At 35.2% G+C, this 17,191-nt stretch overlaps 1 long non-coding RNA gene across 1 annotated transcript in view; it reads right to left on the bottom strand.

The window, feature by feature from the left end:
• Positions 1–7,162, bottom strand: part of LOC140696378 (uncharacterized) — a 36,286-nt gene extending 29,124 nt beyond the window's left edge. The window contains exons 1-2 of the long non-coding RNA XR_012072618.1: positions 7,077–7,162; positions 4,874–5,011 (exon numbers count right to left, since the gene is read on the bottom strand). This is a non-coding gene — a long non-coding RNA (uncharacterized lncRNA). The remainder of the gene's footprint in view (positions 1–4,873; positions 5,012–7,076) is intronic.
• Positions 7,163–17,191: the final 10,029 nt, after the last annotated feature.

The raw sequence follows: 17,191 nt of genomic DNA, 5'->3' as shown, positions 1-17,191 counted from the left end.
ATAAATTTGTTTTCTGTATCTGTAAATCTGTTTCTTGAAAAATACTCCCAGGTAACTTTCATATTTCTCCAAGTCCAGAGCTCTTTCCACTATAGTCAAGTTTCCTGAACCCTAGGTAATTAAAAATGCATTCCTAATATACACAAAATGTTATGATAAATCACAGAGAAAAAAATGTGACAATGAGTGTGTATATGTCCATGAATGACTGAAAAATTGTGCTGAACACTGGAATTTGACACAACACTGTAAAATGATTATGAATCAATAAAAAATGTAAAAAAAATGCATTCCTATTTAGCCTGTTCTTATTTAGAAATACAATGAGATTTCATCAATACAATTTGACAGACACAATTTCAAACAACAGATTAAGTGCTGCAAGCCTAAATTTGTCCAAGGAACTGAATGTTCCAGACACTCTACTGACATGAGACACTAGTCTGATTTTCAGTCAGTCAGTCCTACTATGTACGAGGCATGGTGCTACAGATGCTACTTTTTATCATATTGAGCAACATTAAAGTGGAGTTTTCCTCTCTGATGAATGAAATAAAAGTAGTGATCAGCCACAAGCCAACCATTCAGACAGAGAGGAACTACAGAAAGCACTAAACAGAAGAGCCACCTTCCTCTCCAGCTGCTCATCTTGTTGTCAGTAGGAAAGGAACACAACCTCCATGGTGTGCTTCCTTCCTTGATCTGTCCTGCATCCTGGGACTCCTGCTGACCTCAATTTTTATTAATCCCCCAAACATGCAAGTCAGCATGCATCCAATGTCCTTTCCATTCCTACTTCCTTTTGTTACTTTAAACCCTGGGGGTTAAGATATGCACATTAATGCAATGTTTATCTTAGAGGAGTTGCCACCTAACAGTAATTGTATCTGAAGAAGCCACTGGATTCTAAAGGTTTATTGCTAACACTAGTATTTCAAGAAAACACTTTTCAGTTCTGATAGTATTGGGTTTCTGGCTTAGATCTCAAAGTCCTTTGCTTTGACCCTTTATAGTATAAAATAGCTGAACTTTAGGTAGGCAACAAGATCAGAAATATAGTCTAAACATTAATACTACCTTGGTGATAATATCACTAGCTCAGGGTTAATATTTCAAAAATTGACTATTTGCATATATGTAAAAGTATCATAACACTGTTTATAACATTTATCTATGTGTTATCACCTTTGTTCTTCTATCCTTTGGGACGTATACAACTGTTCTCAACGACTTAAAGCTATTATGTAGATTTGGCAGATTTATCAATCCGAAAGTGTTTAGTTGAATTTAAAAAACTCAAGAAATACCAAAAATTCTCTTTTTTGACATCTTTAAAAATGATGACATTTTATCACTGAGGAAAAGGGTAATAACCCCCCTCCCAAATCTGGCACACAATAAGGAAACTCGCTGTACAATATCAGAGTTTAAAATGGCAAGTATTAATTAGTATTACTCCTTTTTATAGATGTTCTTGGCCCTCAACCTCATAGGCATGATTCTAGCCATCAAATATTAGAAAAGAAATATATGAAGTAAGTAAGCAGGAAGCTCATTCCAATGTTGGGCAAATGTCCAGATTTGAGACCCTCCAAGCCCCACTTCTCTTCTTACATGACTGGCTTTTCCAGTCCTAAAGATTGAGACAAGGACTTGATTTTCACTCTTTGCTCCAATATACCCCCACAGGGAAACTCATGCAAGGCCTGCTCTCTAGACTGAGTACTAGAGGGCAGCATCTTAACCCAATTTAACTCAATTCAGTAAATATCTGAGTACCTATTATGTGCTAGCAACTATACAGAACCTGCACTCAAAGAGGTCACAGTTTAGAAAAGAAGAAGTAAAATATCATTTGACAAGTGCTTAAGTAAAAAAATGTGCAAAAAACAGAGGTAGACCAGACAACAAAATGATTAACTTTTAATAGCATTTTTCTCACCCTTACTATAGAGATTTAAAATCCTTGGAGTATTTCTTTTGTGGAAGAAATCTAATTTTCCTTTACTTGTTATGTAAACAAGAAGTATATGAATGCCTCAACTTATTACCTCTCCAATTATCAGCCTTTAAGCCTAATTATCACTGTCTTTGTTAAATGGTCCTGAATGTATCATTTCTATTCCTAACTTGAAAATAATCACTATCACACTTATTACAGAGTTAATCTTGTAGCTAAGTAATCCTTAACTTGTTCTTTTTCTATACCAAGTTATGAAGAATTACACCAAAGTAATCATTATACACAGTGTCTCATGTGTGAATTTTACTATATATTCTCAAATGATGACAAACAAGAAAATATATCAGTGTTCACTATTAAATTTACACTGTCAAAAAAAGGATGACAAATGCCATATAGGAAAAAAGGAAGAAAAAGTATCCAAACTTCTTTCTTACAGCAATTTCTCAGCTTCATCACAATCAACCAAACTATTAATGAAGAGAGACTTCAGATATATTTTATACATGATGTTCAGATACATTTATACATGGTCTTACATTACATATGAACCTGAACTTGTAATTTTCAGAGTTCCACAATTCATATGTCTTTCCTTATTACTTACTTACAAATAGTTTTTCCTAATGGAGAGAAACTCTTATCTGAAACTATAATTTGGGCAAACTATAAAATATTTTTTGTTAAACTGAATTTTTATTATTTAATTCAACCAAAAGATTTAATTAAACATCTATTTTGTTCTATACATTGGTACAAAGATTAAAAAAAAATATGATCCCTGCCTGTCTAGAAATGGAAACAGATGATTATTTCAATGTATAATGGTGACAAGAAAATAAGATACGGTGATAAGAAAATGAGATGTCCAGAATATTAAAGGAGTATCAAGTAGGGATACGCTGCCCAACCAAGGATTAGGGGGGAAAATAAGACCTGAACTGAAGGATGATTAATGTTTGGCCAGGCAAATCAAGGTGAAATCACAAGCCATTCCATTCTGGAAGCTTTTCAAAATTCAGAGCAGTATGAAGATAAAAATGATAGACATTCATAATCCCACCACTCAAAGATAATCACTGTTAACATTTCAGTATGTTTTATTTATAGACTTTTAAAAATTAGGGAGTAGGATGACATTTTTTTTAATTTTTTATTTCCATTACATTTAAAGCAATGGAATTATCTATTATAAATATGAAACAGAAGTCCTGATTAGGAAAAATATAGTATCCAAATAGCCTTTAAATTTGTTACTTTAAATTTGATCCTTTGTTACTATAAAAATATATCTACCCTGCTTCTCCTACTCCATCAGGAAATGAGGGAAATTCTCAGAGCTTCTACTTGAGAATGGGGCACAGTTCTCTCTACTTTCAAATGCTACAAACCTATCCAAATTACCTGTCATTTTCTCTCTCTCCTCCAACCTCAAACAAAGGCTTAACTAATGGAGAAAGAATACATGGCCCTGTCTCAAGGGTCCTTACTGACGACTAAAGCTCTTGCTCCTTTCCAGTTCTTCCCCTCTTCCACTCCAGAGAATCTTTTGCTATGGACAGCCAAGCTCTTCATCTTTTCTTACAATGCTGCTATTTGGAAACTGTGTTCACCTGGGTCTAGACTTCTGAAACTTAAAATTGACTTTTCTACTGTAGCATCCATTCCCGAGACATTAAATGCCAAAAACTGAATGGAGAAATATTATGCAGTTAAGTAAATGTAAGGGGAAAATTTTGATAAGATAAAAAAGAATATCTTACTTCATTATTAATTGGGAAAACCTGAAAGACTAAAAATTGTTCTTTTATTTCTGGTAAGAAAATTAATTTTGATTTAAGTGTTTGAATTCAGTGCGACTTCTCAGGAACACAATCATCTTACAAATCAAAAGAAAAACATTAAAAATTGATTTATTCATTTAGTAGACATTGATTAAATATCTCCTATGGGCCCAATACTGTGCTCAGAACTGGAAATCTAAAGTTCCTGCCCCCAGGAGCTCACAGTCTGGAAGGGAGACTAACAATCAGACATTTCCAAGGACAGTGTGACAGATATAGGAAAGAAATAGAAAGGGCACCTAATCCAGACTGGCAGAGGCAGGGGAAATTAGGGAAGACTTCCTAAAGGAGATGATATCTGAGCTAAAGATAAGTGAGGCCTATGAAAGGTTTATCACATTTAAAAAATAAGTTAGGAGAACGTTATTAGTAGATAGAGCAGCATACACAAAAACATAGGAAGCATTACTATGTGCACATTAAATAAATGTGTAAATAGCAACTGTTGGTCAATGCAGGATTCAGGAGCAAGGTTGGGGTAGAATACGTTTCTAGGTTTTGGTTTAGGTTTTGGTTTGGTTTTCTGTTTTGTTTTGTTTTGTTTTTTGTTTTGGTGTTTAAAGTTAATCTCTAAACCAAGATTAATTAACACAACACAGGCAAAGAAACCAAATACTCGATCTGCTACAAATGTCATTTTAAACTGGACATTAAACTATAATCAGAAGCATGTTTTTCTCAAATAAAATTGATAATGGAGTTAATAGAAGAATTAATGCAATTCATATAACCTTGAAATCCCACCCAGGAAATACAGATGCAATAACTTTAGATTAACAAGTTTTAAGTTTCTTCTGTATAGCACTGAGAACTATATTCAATATCTTATAATAACCTGTAATGGAAAAGAATTTGAAAATGAATATATGTATGTATATGCATGACTGGGACATTGTGCTGTACACTAGAAATTGACACACTATAACTGACTGTACTTCAATTAAAAAAAATTTTTTTAAGAAATTTTCTGTTTATTACATCATCAGTGTTAGATGTTAAATAAATGCAGTAGAAATAACTTAACACAAAAATGAAATATTTTAACAATTCTCAAGAAAGCACATACCTTATAGATAAGTATTTCTTAAAGTTTATCCATGGGTAATTTACATCAGAATAACTTTGGGTGCTTCTGAAAATATTTGATTCCTAGGCCCCATATCCAAAGTTTCTGGTCCAGTAAGTTGGGTTGAGGACAAGGAACCTGTATTTTTAACAAGAGATTCTGTTACAGTAGTCTGTGCATCACTTATTTCAAAACTGATCCCCATACTTGTGTTACTCTAACTATAGCCCTTATTTTTCTTAAAAGAAAAACATCTTAATATTTTAATATTGTTGACATTTAATATATTTAATGGTTTAAATAGTTATAGTTATTTAACAGACAGTACACAGCACTATATTAGGAAAGATCCTAAGTGAACTAACATGACATCCACTGTTTAAAAACAATACCTACCATTTATTTATTGTTTACTACATGTAAGGTGCTGTGCCAAGTATTTTATATAATTATTTAATTTACTTTTCATATCAGCTCTGAGATATGTGCATTTAACCTCTGTTTACATGTGAGAATGCTGAAGTTGAGTGAAGTTAAATAATTTGCTGAAATTCAGTTACTAAGAAGCAGAGTCAGAATTCCAACCCAAGCTATCTGCCTCCAAAGCATTTTCTTTTTACGTCATGTAATAACTTATCTCTAATTTGCCCAGGTTGCCAGATGAAATGTTTGCCCCAATTCTAATCAGCACGAGAAAGAATAAGAGCACCAGATCCAAACTCAAAGTTGGTACTACTGACAGAAAATTTTAAACGAGTGAACTTCATCAAGCCAAAAATGAAGCATTTGTGTCACCAATGATGCATACAGATTCTGCTTCACAGTTAGGCTTCTTAAAGTTCATTCAGAAAAGACTGCGTAGGAAACATGTGATCCTATGTCTTGACAGAAAATAGTTGGGGTGATAACTAGTGTGTCAGGGTGAGAAATTCTGCAGCGCTGATGCCCTGAGCCAGGTGTTTAATTCTTCCTTTGGCCAAGTAACACATAGCATGCCTTCTCCATGCTCTTCTGTCTCCTCTATAGACTTGATAATTCACAAATTTCCAACAAATTCTGTTTAAGTGTTAAAGACAGTGAAATATTTATCCAATTGTCATTTTCTAGGGATAAAAATGTCATTTGTTTTTTTAAAAATATATGTATCAAATGCCTGTGTGCCAGACACTATGGTAGGTCCTTGACTATAGCAAGATCTCTATCCCTAAAAAGCCCACAGTCTAGAGGAAGTACAGACATGAGAATACTTGCAATACAGACAGATCCTATAATGTAGACTCAGTGAGAACACAGTGGAGGAGAAAACATTATTATTGCCCTTTTTAATCAAAAAATGATGGGCAATATCTTCATAAGTGTTGCTATGTCATGGCTACTTTCTGAGGACTTCACTGTATTAACGTATTTAACCTTCACATTAGCCCTATAATGTGGATACTTTGCCCCATTTTACAGAGAAGAATAATGGATTTTCCCAAATCTCAGAGCAAGTAAATGGCAGGGCTGAAATCTAAGTCCAGGCAGGCTGGCTTCACTGTGCTTCTTTACCACTACACTATACTGCTTCTTATAATGGGCAAGGTATGGAAGTGGAAATCTCTGTCCTTAAGTAGTTCAGGAACCATGGAGAGACTACCCACTCCTGTATTCTTTATTAGTTAAATATGAGGTTGGACTAGATGTGGTGTATTATGAACCAGCAGAGTACTAAACAGGTAAAACTGGGGACTCCTGACTCAAATTCAAGCCCAACAACAACAACTGACTGAAAAAGCTTAAGCAAGTCAGTCAACACTCTAAGCTTCAGTATCCAAACCATTCTGTATGTTATCACTAAAAATTTCCGAGTTTCTAAATATGCCATATACTCATAAATCTCTAGACAACATCAAAAAAGAAACTCTTCCAACTCCATTCCTGTGTGTTAACCAGTCCCATCAGACAGCTGTCTCTCCTACTTTCCTCAACTGTTCTGTCTTTGAAGGATGTTCCCTCACTGACAAAACCAAATATAAGCCTACTGATGCGGTGTTTATTTTCTTATCCACCCATCCATTTATTCATTGCTACATGGCTTATCAGTAGGTACAATATGTGCTATAATAAAATATAAATTGCATTATATGCTGAATACAATTATATAAAGATATAAAGAATATGAATATAAATAAGACAAACCCTCAGAGAGTTAAAGTGTACTTACAAGTGGGAAAGGCATTCACTTAATATTTCATTTGATCCATATGACAACTTGTATAATAAATTATGGAATGGGTTCTAGGGGAGAACAGAGTAAAGGCATTCCAGACAAGAGGAATAGCACGTATTCCAGAACTCAAAGAAGTTCTATATGGCTGAAATATGGAATACATAAAAGGAAGTGGCACAGAAAAAGGAAGGAAGTGAAGACAAGGACCAGATTATAAAAGACTTTGTTTGCCACACTCAAAAGATTGGACTTTATCCTATAGATGATAAGAAGCTCTTTAAGGATCTTAAGTGGAAAAGTGATATGACAATACATGCAGTTTAAAAAAATCTGTAACATGGAAGATGTTGGGGCAAGACTGGTAGCAGACAGACTAGTTAGTAAGCTGATAAGAGATAAGAGTCTGAATTATGATAGCTGTAGTAATGATGGATAAAGGAAACAGTTCCAAGAGATATACGAGAAAAAATAATTGTCCTGCTGATTTTTCTGATACAGACAATGAAGAAGACAAACCTGTCTAGGATTCTAGCTTGATGGGTAGTGGTAACATTCAACAATATATGGAAAACAGTAAAAGAAGCAATTTGAGAGAACACTTAAAGAATTTTATTTTGGAAGTAAACAGTGGCTAAGAACATGGGTTTTGTACTCAGAGTGTCATTTAATATCTGTGTGACCTTGGGCAAGTTTCTTAAACTTCCTGAAGTCTCAGTTTCCTCATCTATAAAACTAAAGTAATAAAAGAACCAACTCAGAATTCTTGTGAGAATTAAATCAGCTAACACACATGAAGGAAGCACTTAGAATAGTAGCAAGTAAATGGTAATTCCTCTACAAATAGTGGCTATTATCATCATTCCACTGAATTTGAGGTGATGGAAGGATGTCTGAAGGCAGATAAGTCAGAAAAGAGTTGCAAATACGGGCTTGGGACCAGGAGAAAATCTGAGTATGGACTTTGTTTCTTTAAAAGGATATGTAGAGTTAGAACTCAATGAATAGATCTCTGAGGAAATATCAGTATTTCAAAGTCTTCCAGACTTCTTACTGATCCATTTAGCATCCTAAATCCTTATTTAAACTATTGCTGAATCCCAGTTTATAACTCTAGAAACATTTTCCAATAAATCAAACCATTTCTGAACCCTTCAGAAGTATCCTTATTTTCGACCTATCCTTGAAATTGTTTTTATTTATATAAATCTGTGTTGTTGTTCTATTTGTCTATTTCAGTCCCCCTAGAAAACTGTACTACTCTCCAAGACCCTACATATAACTACATATAAACTAAAATATGTCTTCACTGACATATAAATATCAATCACATGTAATGGAAAAGTTATTGATGATTTCTACATTCAAGTACAATCTTGACTCCTGCTGAAGAGCTAGCAAGACCCATAGCAGTGTTAGTCCTGGGGAAAACTGACCAAAAATGGGTTTTGAAAAGACCCATGTCCTTTGGCATCTGTCTGGTGGCACTGCTTGCCACAATCTCAGTCAGAGTCTTCCTAAGTGCTAATCTAATAGTCTACTGCTTAGCTTTCAGCTTCTCATTTATTTAAATTGTCAAAAAGTGCTTCTTTTATTAATGTTTCCTTTCCACTTTACAGAAAATAAGAGGATACAAGAGCTTCCTCAGGAAACACAGTGATGCTTTTCAGGCTTGGCACAAGTGTAATCATAAAGACAGGGATGCTTGCCCTCAAAAAAAGAATAATGATTGCACAATATTCCACAAATGAGACAATGAAAATAATGAGGAAAGACTGAGGAGCGGCTGGGTTAACTAGTGAGTAGTTTCATATCTCTAAGATGTCACTACTCTAACTAACTCTCCTTTGATGCCTGCTGAAACATTTGTAAGATGAGGAGTTTGATCTGTATTGTGCCATTCCAAAACTGTCCTTACGTTAATGAGAAGATCCAAAAATGGAGGCTGTGTTATTCCAATCCAAGTAAATTAAAATCACACAAAGCAAGAAAGAGGACCTGTGAGATTAACACTTTGTTTTAATGTCTAGTTTTTGTTTTATAACTACAGTTGCATATAAAACATTAATATTCCCTCTCAGTACAAACTATGACTTATAGAAAACAAATGTATCAGACTATCTCTGACCCAATGGAAAATTAACCTAGTTACAACAAAATTTATCTTTTTTAACATATAATTATTTCTGTGCCAGATACTGAATACTCACTGTCCTAGGAACTGATGATATAGCAGGCAAATTTGAAAAATCAAAAATACTGATTGGTGTAAGGGGACTGAGGACGCCGAAGAATAAATAGATATGTGAGTAAAACACACAGTACGTGAGATGACAAGCGCAATGAAGAAACAGAAAGCAGGGAAGGAGAATAAGGCATGTCTGGATTTCCGATGTTAATTATGTAGCCAGAGAAGACCTCACTAAGAAGGTGACATTTGAATAAAGACCTGAAGGAAGTGAGGTAGCAGATCGTTAAGTTATTTGGGTGAATCAGTTCTCCAAAGAGAACAAGTGCAAAGAACAGACAAGTGAGCAAGGGACGAAGTAGAGAGACCAAATAAGAAGCTGTTGCAATAGCCAAGCAAGAGATGGTAATGGCTTGAACCAGATGAGAAATGGTGGGATTCCGGATGTGTTTCCAAATGTAGAGTCAATAGTATTTACTGAAGGATGAATGTGGGATATAAGGGAAAAGAGCAGTTGAGGATGACGCCGAGGTTTTGGGCCTGAACAAAGGGAAGGACAGCATTTCCATTACTCAAGACAGATGAAGACTGAGAATTTCACTCATATTTAGCCAGAAGGAAGTAACTAGAGATGCTCACAAGAGCAGTTCATAGAGTGGCAGGAGGCAAGTTAAGAAATGGTAGGAGAGAAACTGAAGTATAGACAGTTATACTCCAAGAGATTGGAAAAGAGGAGCAAGGAATTGAGGCAGAAACTGGAGGGGGCAGTGGGCTCAAAAAAAGAAATCAGTTATTGTTTACCTTGCAAACTATACTAGTAAAGTGAAAATAAATATCTAATCTTGACTTTTCAAATTATTTCACCATATCCTGTTTGTGAGGTTTGTTGTTGTTTTTGCCTCCTTCCCTGTGAGCAGCAAATTAGTAAAATATCAAAGTAATTGGACTCATTCAAGTCAAACTATAACAGTGTAACAATAATGCCTAAAACAAATTAACTGCAAGAACATGTATAAAATAAGCAACAAATCTTTTTTATCGGAAAGGGAGGTGGACCATTCGCTGAGAAAAGAGCTTAGTAGTTTGAACAGCAATAAATAAGAGTCATTTCTTTTATTAAAATCTCTAATTACATAAGTACACAAATATTTTTAAACTGTATCATGGTATCAGTTCTCTCACCATGAAATTTTAATTCCTGTGGTTTGGTAGACATAGATCCGCTGGAGACAGGAAGCAAAGAATACCATTCAGCTGAGTGAATGAATGAATCATTAAGGTAAACTAAATATAATTTCAGAGTCAGGTCAGGACATCTGGGATAACAATGCGGCTCTTTTCATAAGGGCATGGAAGTTTTTTGGTTTTTTCCACCAAGAGTGAAAAGTGATATTGATTTGGGGCTTCATTCAAAAGATTCCACTAGAAATCTGTTCCATGACAGTATGGAATAAACCTGTCTTGTTCACTGTTGTTTTCCCAGGGTCTATCACTGTGCTGAATGCCTAATAGGAATTCAACAAATATTTTTAGTGAATACGTGAATGAATGAAAGCATGCAATAATTAGTTAATTGGGCAAATGAATGAAGAGTACTTTAACACTCTGAAACTATATTAGACAGTAAGTCACAGGAAGAGTCTCAACTAATAAAACACTTCTACAACAAAAAAACTACCATTGTACCACATATATAGAACACTTTAAAGACTACACATACATTATTTATATTAACTATCCAAACCAGATATTATTACTAACTTCACTGGTAAAGAAAAACATTAATTTGGCTTTGTTTTAGAAGCACAAGGGGCTTCCAAAAATTACCAGTCTTAAAAGCAAGACTACTTTTATTTCGAGAAAATAATCACGAAGAAATACGTGAAGTAATTATAAATATGAATGGTGGTGCTGAAGACTCAGAGGTATGCTATTTAAACGATATAAACTGGATTAATCTTTAGCCTGACTGTGCCCTTCTAGAACAAGAGAAATTTCCTAAATATGTATTAATGTCTCCACTTGATACCATTTATTACTAAAGAACACAGACTTTTAGAAATATACTGTTCAATGTTTTTATTTTTTGTCTGGGTAATGAAGACTAGACCACACCTGTGGGTAGGGGTGAGCATTCCCCTAAAAGAAACCGGTGGTTCTTCCCGTCAGTCATTCAGGGGCAGGCCTTAGACTGGGCATGAAAAGGTGCTTCTCTGAAATCCGGGATTCCTACAGATTTCTCTATGGTGGGGATTGAGCTTGCCCTGCCACACGATGCCACATGGGAACAAACTGATGAGGGGAAAAACAGCTTGGAGAACTACAAGACTGTCTTTACTCATCACTACGTCTCTAGAGTATCAATTGCTCAGAATGCAAACAACTGGTAGAGGGCAGAAACAACCACCAAGACATAATAGCAAAACATAAAAATTCCTTTGGTAGTCCCACAAATTAATTGAGTAAAGGAAACTAGAAGAAAAAAAATTAACCACCCTATCTGTGGAATGGAAGTTTATAGTCATGTTTTGGGTATTACATTGGGAACTTATTATTTTGCCCATCTTCTGAAAAATGTCCTATTAAACCTTTTGCCTAGTGTTTACTGGTCCAGGGATGAGCATCTGATTCAATATGAGCCAATCAGCATCGGTATCCTTCCCCTGGATTCTTAAACTTGGCATGAGACACATCTAGTGTCCATGCCTCTCCAGTGCAGGAAATCTGAGGCTCTAGAGCTGATGGAGACCATGCCTCCCACCGTAAGAAAGATACCTGCTGGAGAATGAAATCAAAATTACACAAAGTAACAAATGAGAGATGTAATGAGAGACAAATCAGAATTATCCCTCAGAACATATCTCAACATCATAAAAGCTATATATGACAAAACTACAGCCAGCATAGTACTCAACGGTGAAAAACTCAAAAGCTTCCCACCAAAATCTGGGACAAGACAAGGATGCCTACTATCACCATTCCTATTCAACATAGTCTTGGAAGTCCTAGCCACAGCAATCAGGCAAGAGAGAGAAATAAAAGGGATCCAAACTGGAAAAGAAGAGGTAAAAGTGTCACTATACACCGACAACATGTTACTATATATAGAAAACCCTAAAAGGTCCACACAAAAACTACTAGAGCTGATCGAAGAATTCAGCAAGGTACCAGGTTACAAGATTAACGTTCAAAAATCAGTTACATTTCTTTACACTAACAATGAATCAACAGAAAAAGAAAGTAAAGAAACAATCCCCTTTAAAATAGCACCCAAAGTAATAAAATATTTGGGAATAAATCTAACCAAGGAGGTGAAAAGATTATATACAGAAACTATAAACCATTGATGAAGGAAATTAAAGAAGACTTTAAAAAATGGAAAGGTATTCCATGCTCTTGGATTGGAATAATCAATATTGTTAAAATGGTCACACTGCCCAAGGCAATCTACAGATTTAATGCAATCCCTATCCAATTACCCAGGACATATTTCACAGAACTAGAACAAATCATCATAAAATTTATATGGAACCATCAAAGACCTAGGATTGCCAAAGCATTACTGAAGAGAAAAAAAGAGGCTGGAGGAATAACTCTCCCAGACTTCAGACAATACTATAGAGCTACAGTCATCAAGACAGCATGGTATTGGTACAAAAACAGACATATAGACCAATGGAACAGAATAGAGAGCCCAGAAATGAACCCACAAACTTTTGGTCAACTCATCTTCGACAAAGGAGGCAAGAATATACAGTGGAATAAAGACAGTCTCTTCAGCAAATGGTGTTGGGAAAACTGGACAGCAGCATGTAAAGCAATGAAGCTAGAACACTCCCTTACACTATACACAAAAATAAACTCAAAATGGATCAAAGACTTAAACATAAGACAAGATACAATAAACCTCCTAGAAGAAAATATAGGCAGAACATTATCTGACATACATCTCAAAAATGTTCTCCTAGAACAGTCTAATCAAGCAATAGAAATAAAAGCAAGAAGAAACAAATGGGACCTAATGAAACTTACAAGCTTCTGCACAGCAAAGGAAACCATAAATAAAACAAAATGACAACTTACAGAATGGGAGAAAATTTTTGCAAATGAAACCATCAAAGACTTGATCTCCAGAATGTATAAGCAGCTCATATGACTTAATAAGAAACAACCAAACAACCCAATCCAAAAATGGGCAAAAGACCTAAACAAGCAATTCTCCAAGGAAGACATACAAATGATCAATAGGCACATGAAAAAATGCTCTATATCACTAATTATCAGAGAAATGCAAATCAAAACTACAATGAGGTATCACCTCATGCCAGTCAGAATGGCCATCATTCAAAAATCCACAAATGACAAATGCTGGAGAGGCTGTGGAGAAAGGGGAACCCTCCTACACTGCTGGTGGGAATGCAGTTTGGTGCAGCCACTGTGGAAAACAGTATGGAGACTTCTCAAAAGACCAGGAATAGACTTAACGTATGACCCAGGAATCCCGCTCCTGGGCATATATCCAGAAGGAACCCTACTTCAGGATGACACCTGCACCCCCATGTTCATAGCAGCATTATTTACAATAGCCAAGACATGGAGACAGCCTAAATGTCCATCAACGGATGACTGGATAAAGAAGATGTGGTATATTTATACAATGGAATACTACTCAGCCATAAAAACCAACAACAATGCCATTTGCAGCAACACGGATGCTCCTGGAGAATGTCATTCTAAGTGAAGTAAGCCAGAAAGAGAAAGAAAAATACCATACGAGATCGCTCATATGTGGAATCTGGAAAAAAAAAAACACAAACAAAGCATAAATACAAAACAGAAATAGACTCATAGACATAGAATACAAACTTGTGGTTGCCAAGGGGGCAGAGGGTGGGAAGGGATAGACTGAGATTTCAAAATTATAGAATAGATAAACAAGATTATACTGTATAGCACAGGGAAATATATACAAGATCTTATGGTAGTCCACAGAGAAAAAAACGTGACAATGAATATATATATGTTCACGTATGACTGAAAAATTGTGCTCTACACTGGAATTTGATACAACATTGTAAAATGATTATAAATCAATTAAAAATGTTAAAAAAAATTATCTCTCAGATCTAGGTACAGTCCAGCACTTCCTGTGGTTTGATTACCAAAGCCAATAATCTTTTAATCCACAGCTAGCTTAAAATGTCTATTACAATTCTAAAACCAGTGCCCCTTCACTAGCCACTACTCTATGCTTAAACTACTATGTATGGGAATCTTGACATTTACTGGAATATTTATAAAATATACTCAAAATACTTGACAATGGATAGGTTAGGAGCTTGTAGAAATAATTTACCTAGCAAATGGGTTAATCTTACCTAACTTACAGATTTTCTATTTAACATAATTTGTTAATAAAGGACTTGTGGTACACCTCACACCTGATCTGGAAGCTTTTTATTCACTCAACAAATATTTAGTGTGACAATCGTGTAAAATAAAACCACTCTACCAGAGCTCTGTGCATATGAATCACCTAGGAATCTTGTTAAAATGCACGTTCTAGCTCAGAAGGTCTGAAGTGGGGCCCAAGATTCTGCACTTCCCACAAGCTCCCAGGTGATGCCAATGCTGCTGGTATGCAAATCCCATTTTTGAGTAGCAAAGTGCTATACACTCTGGGAAATAAAATAAAGCACATTAACATCCTTGAGACCTTTAAAGAAGAATGAAATACAAAATTATTAAATGACCCTTATGTAAATAAAATTTTGTAACAACCAAAGAATATGTAAAACAGACATTTTTACCACTACCCTGAGCATAGAAAAACTTATTTTTAAGTAGTGTTCAGTAAACAGGTAAAGGGTTGGTTAGGGGTCAGGAATTAGATGGAAGCAAGCCACAGGGTAAGGTTCATGCCTGGATAAAAGTCATTCTTGTTGTACACATTACATAAATTCTAAAAAGTATTTTTGCAATTTACAAACATCAAGATGGCTATATCAAAATGTCCCATTTCAGAGATGTTTGAGGCACTGAAGATGAAGGAGAAAACAAAATACAAAAAAAAATCGGACTAAAATAAGTACCAAAATTGGTACCTCTAGGGTTTAGAACCTTGGGTACAAAAAATATGCGCTATAGGAATTCAGAGGGAAACAATATCATTTCTGACTCAGGTTATCAAGGAGATGGCAACTGGTCTCAGTTAGCAAGGGAGTAAGATTTCCAGAGGTAGAACTAGAAGAAGGCATTTTAAGTTGAGGGATAGAATGAGTGGAGAAAGAAAAGCAGCAGTTTTAGGGATTGAAAAGTGCTCAGACAGACTGAATAATAAGGTCATAATAGGGCAACTGCAAATGATGAGGTTAATTTAAATCATTTGTTCTAGGTTCAGGACACTTTGCACTAGTCAGATTTTTAGCCTATGCCAGAATTCTCTTCTCCAGATCTTTGAATGGCGTCCTCCTTCTCATCTTTCAGCTTTCAAGCTAAAAGTCCATCCTCAGGTTTTCCGGGAACAATCTTTCTAAAGAACTCAAATCTTAATTTATGGTAATCATCTTCTTGTTAATTTATTAATTATATGTTTTCCCTACTAAAATATAAGCTCCACTTCTAGTCATTATGAAAACAGTGATCAGATTTACTCTCCTACATAAAACTGTATAAAACCTGAACAAAATATGTGAAACCACAGTTTTCAGACATCTGACATCAGGCAACTCAGGACAGAGATCCCTCCGAGAAGAAAATAAAGCAGGCTCTCTGAATGCCCAGCTTACTGTTTAGAGAGTGGCTGCAACACAGGAAGAGGGAATCCAGAAGAGTTTGATGGCCTCCTTAAGTTGAATAGATGAAGCTGGGAGGTCAATGCAGCTAGAGTTGTCCATGCAAGCCAAAGGAAAGAGATGCACAGAGAAGGAGCTATGTAGAGGGACCCCGCTAGTCTTTAGCTAGATAATGATTAAGTGTGTAAAAAAAAAAAAAATAAGGTGTGTAAAGAAACTACCTGAAGCCTGGGGGTGAGGAGTGGATACCTGAAAGAAGTAGAGGAATAATCCTGAGGAGTCAGACAGATCCAGGAATACTACATTTTTCCCATCAGGTTGACTGGAAAGCCTCATAATTCACAGGGCATTGGATAAAGTACTCAGAAATGTATTGCCTCAGCTCTTGTTTAAAGGCTGCTTTGTTCCTTAAAAGCAAGATTTGGAAGGATCAAACTGTTTCCAAGTAACTTAACTGTGTCCTGAAAAAAAAAGCTCAAAAATATTTACAGGACTGAAAAACAAAATCCAGTACCCAATAAGGTAAAATTCACAATGTTTAACAACTAATAAAAAATTATAAGGCAAGCAAAACAGCAGGAAAATACAACCACTAATGAGGACTTAAAGATCAGTCAAGAAAAATGGACCCAGAAATGAAACAGATAAACTGAATTAGTAGACAAAGACAAAACAATTTTTATAATTATACACCATACTTCAAGAAGGTTTAGGAATAAGTTATCATTTTAGTTAGAGACATGGACCTCACTACTGTCCTTACAGAAATCTAAAGAATTATAAGGGAATATTACAAATACTATGTTGGAATACTATGCCAACATATTAGATAATATATTAAATGGACACATTTCAAAAGAGACACAAAGTACTAAAATTAAAACAAGAAGAAATAGAAAATCTAATTAGATCTGTAACAAGTAAAACATACTAAATTAATAATTTAAAATCTTCCCACAAAGAAAAGTCCAGACCCAGAATCACTGCGATTCTAGCAAACATTTTAAAAAGAGTTAATATGATTACATCATAAACTCATTCAGGGAACAGAAGGGAACACTTTGCTGCCATTATGGGAAAAAAAACTCTCTATGGAGGTTACTCAGTAATTAGAAGTAGAATTACCACGT

This window comes from Vicugna pacos, chromosome 5 (genome assembly GCF_048564905.1).
Source record: "Vicugna pacos chromosome 5, VicPac4, whole genome shotgun sequence".
Lineage (NCBI taxonomy): Eukaryota > Metazoa > Chordata > Mammalia > Artiodactyla > Camelidae > Vicugna > Vicugna pacos.
The sequence above is the reverse complement of the archived record's forward strand: the minus strand, read 5'-3'. Positions and strand labels throughout refer to the sequence as shown.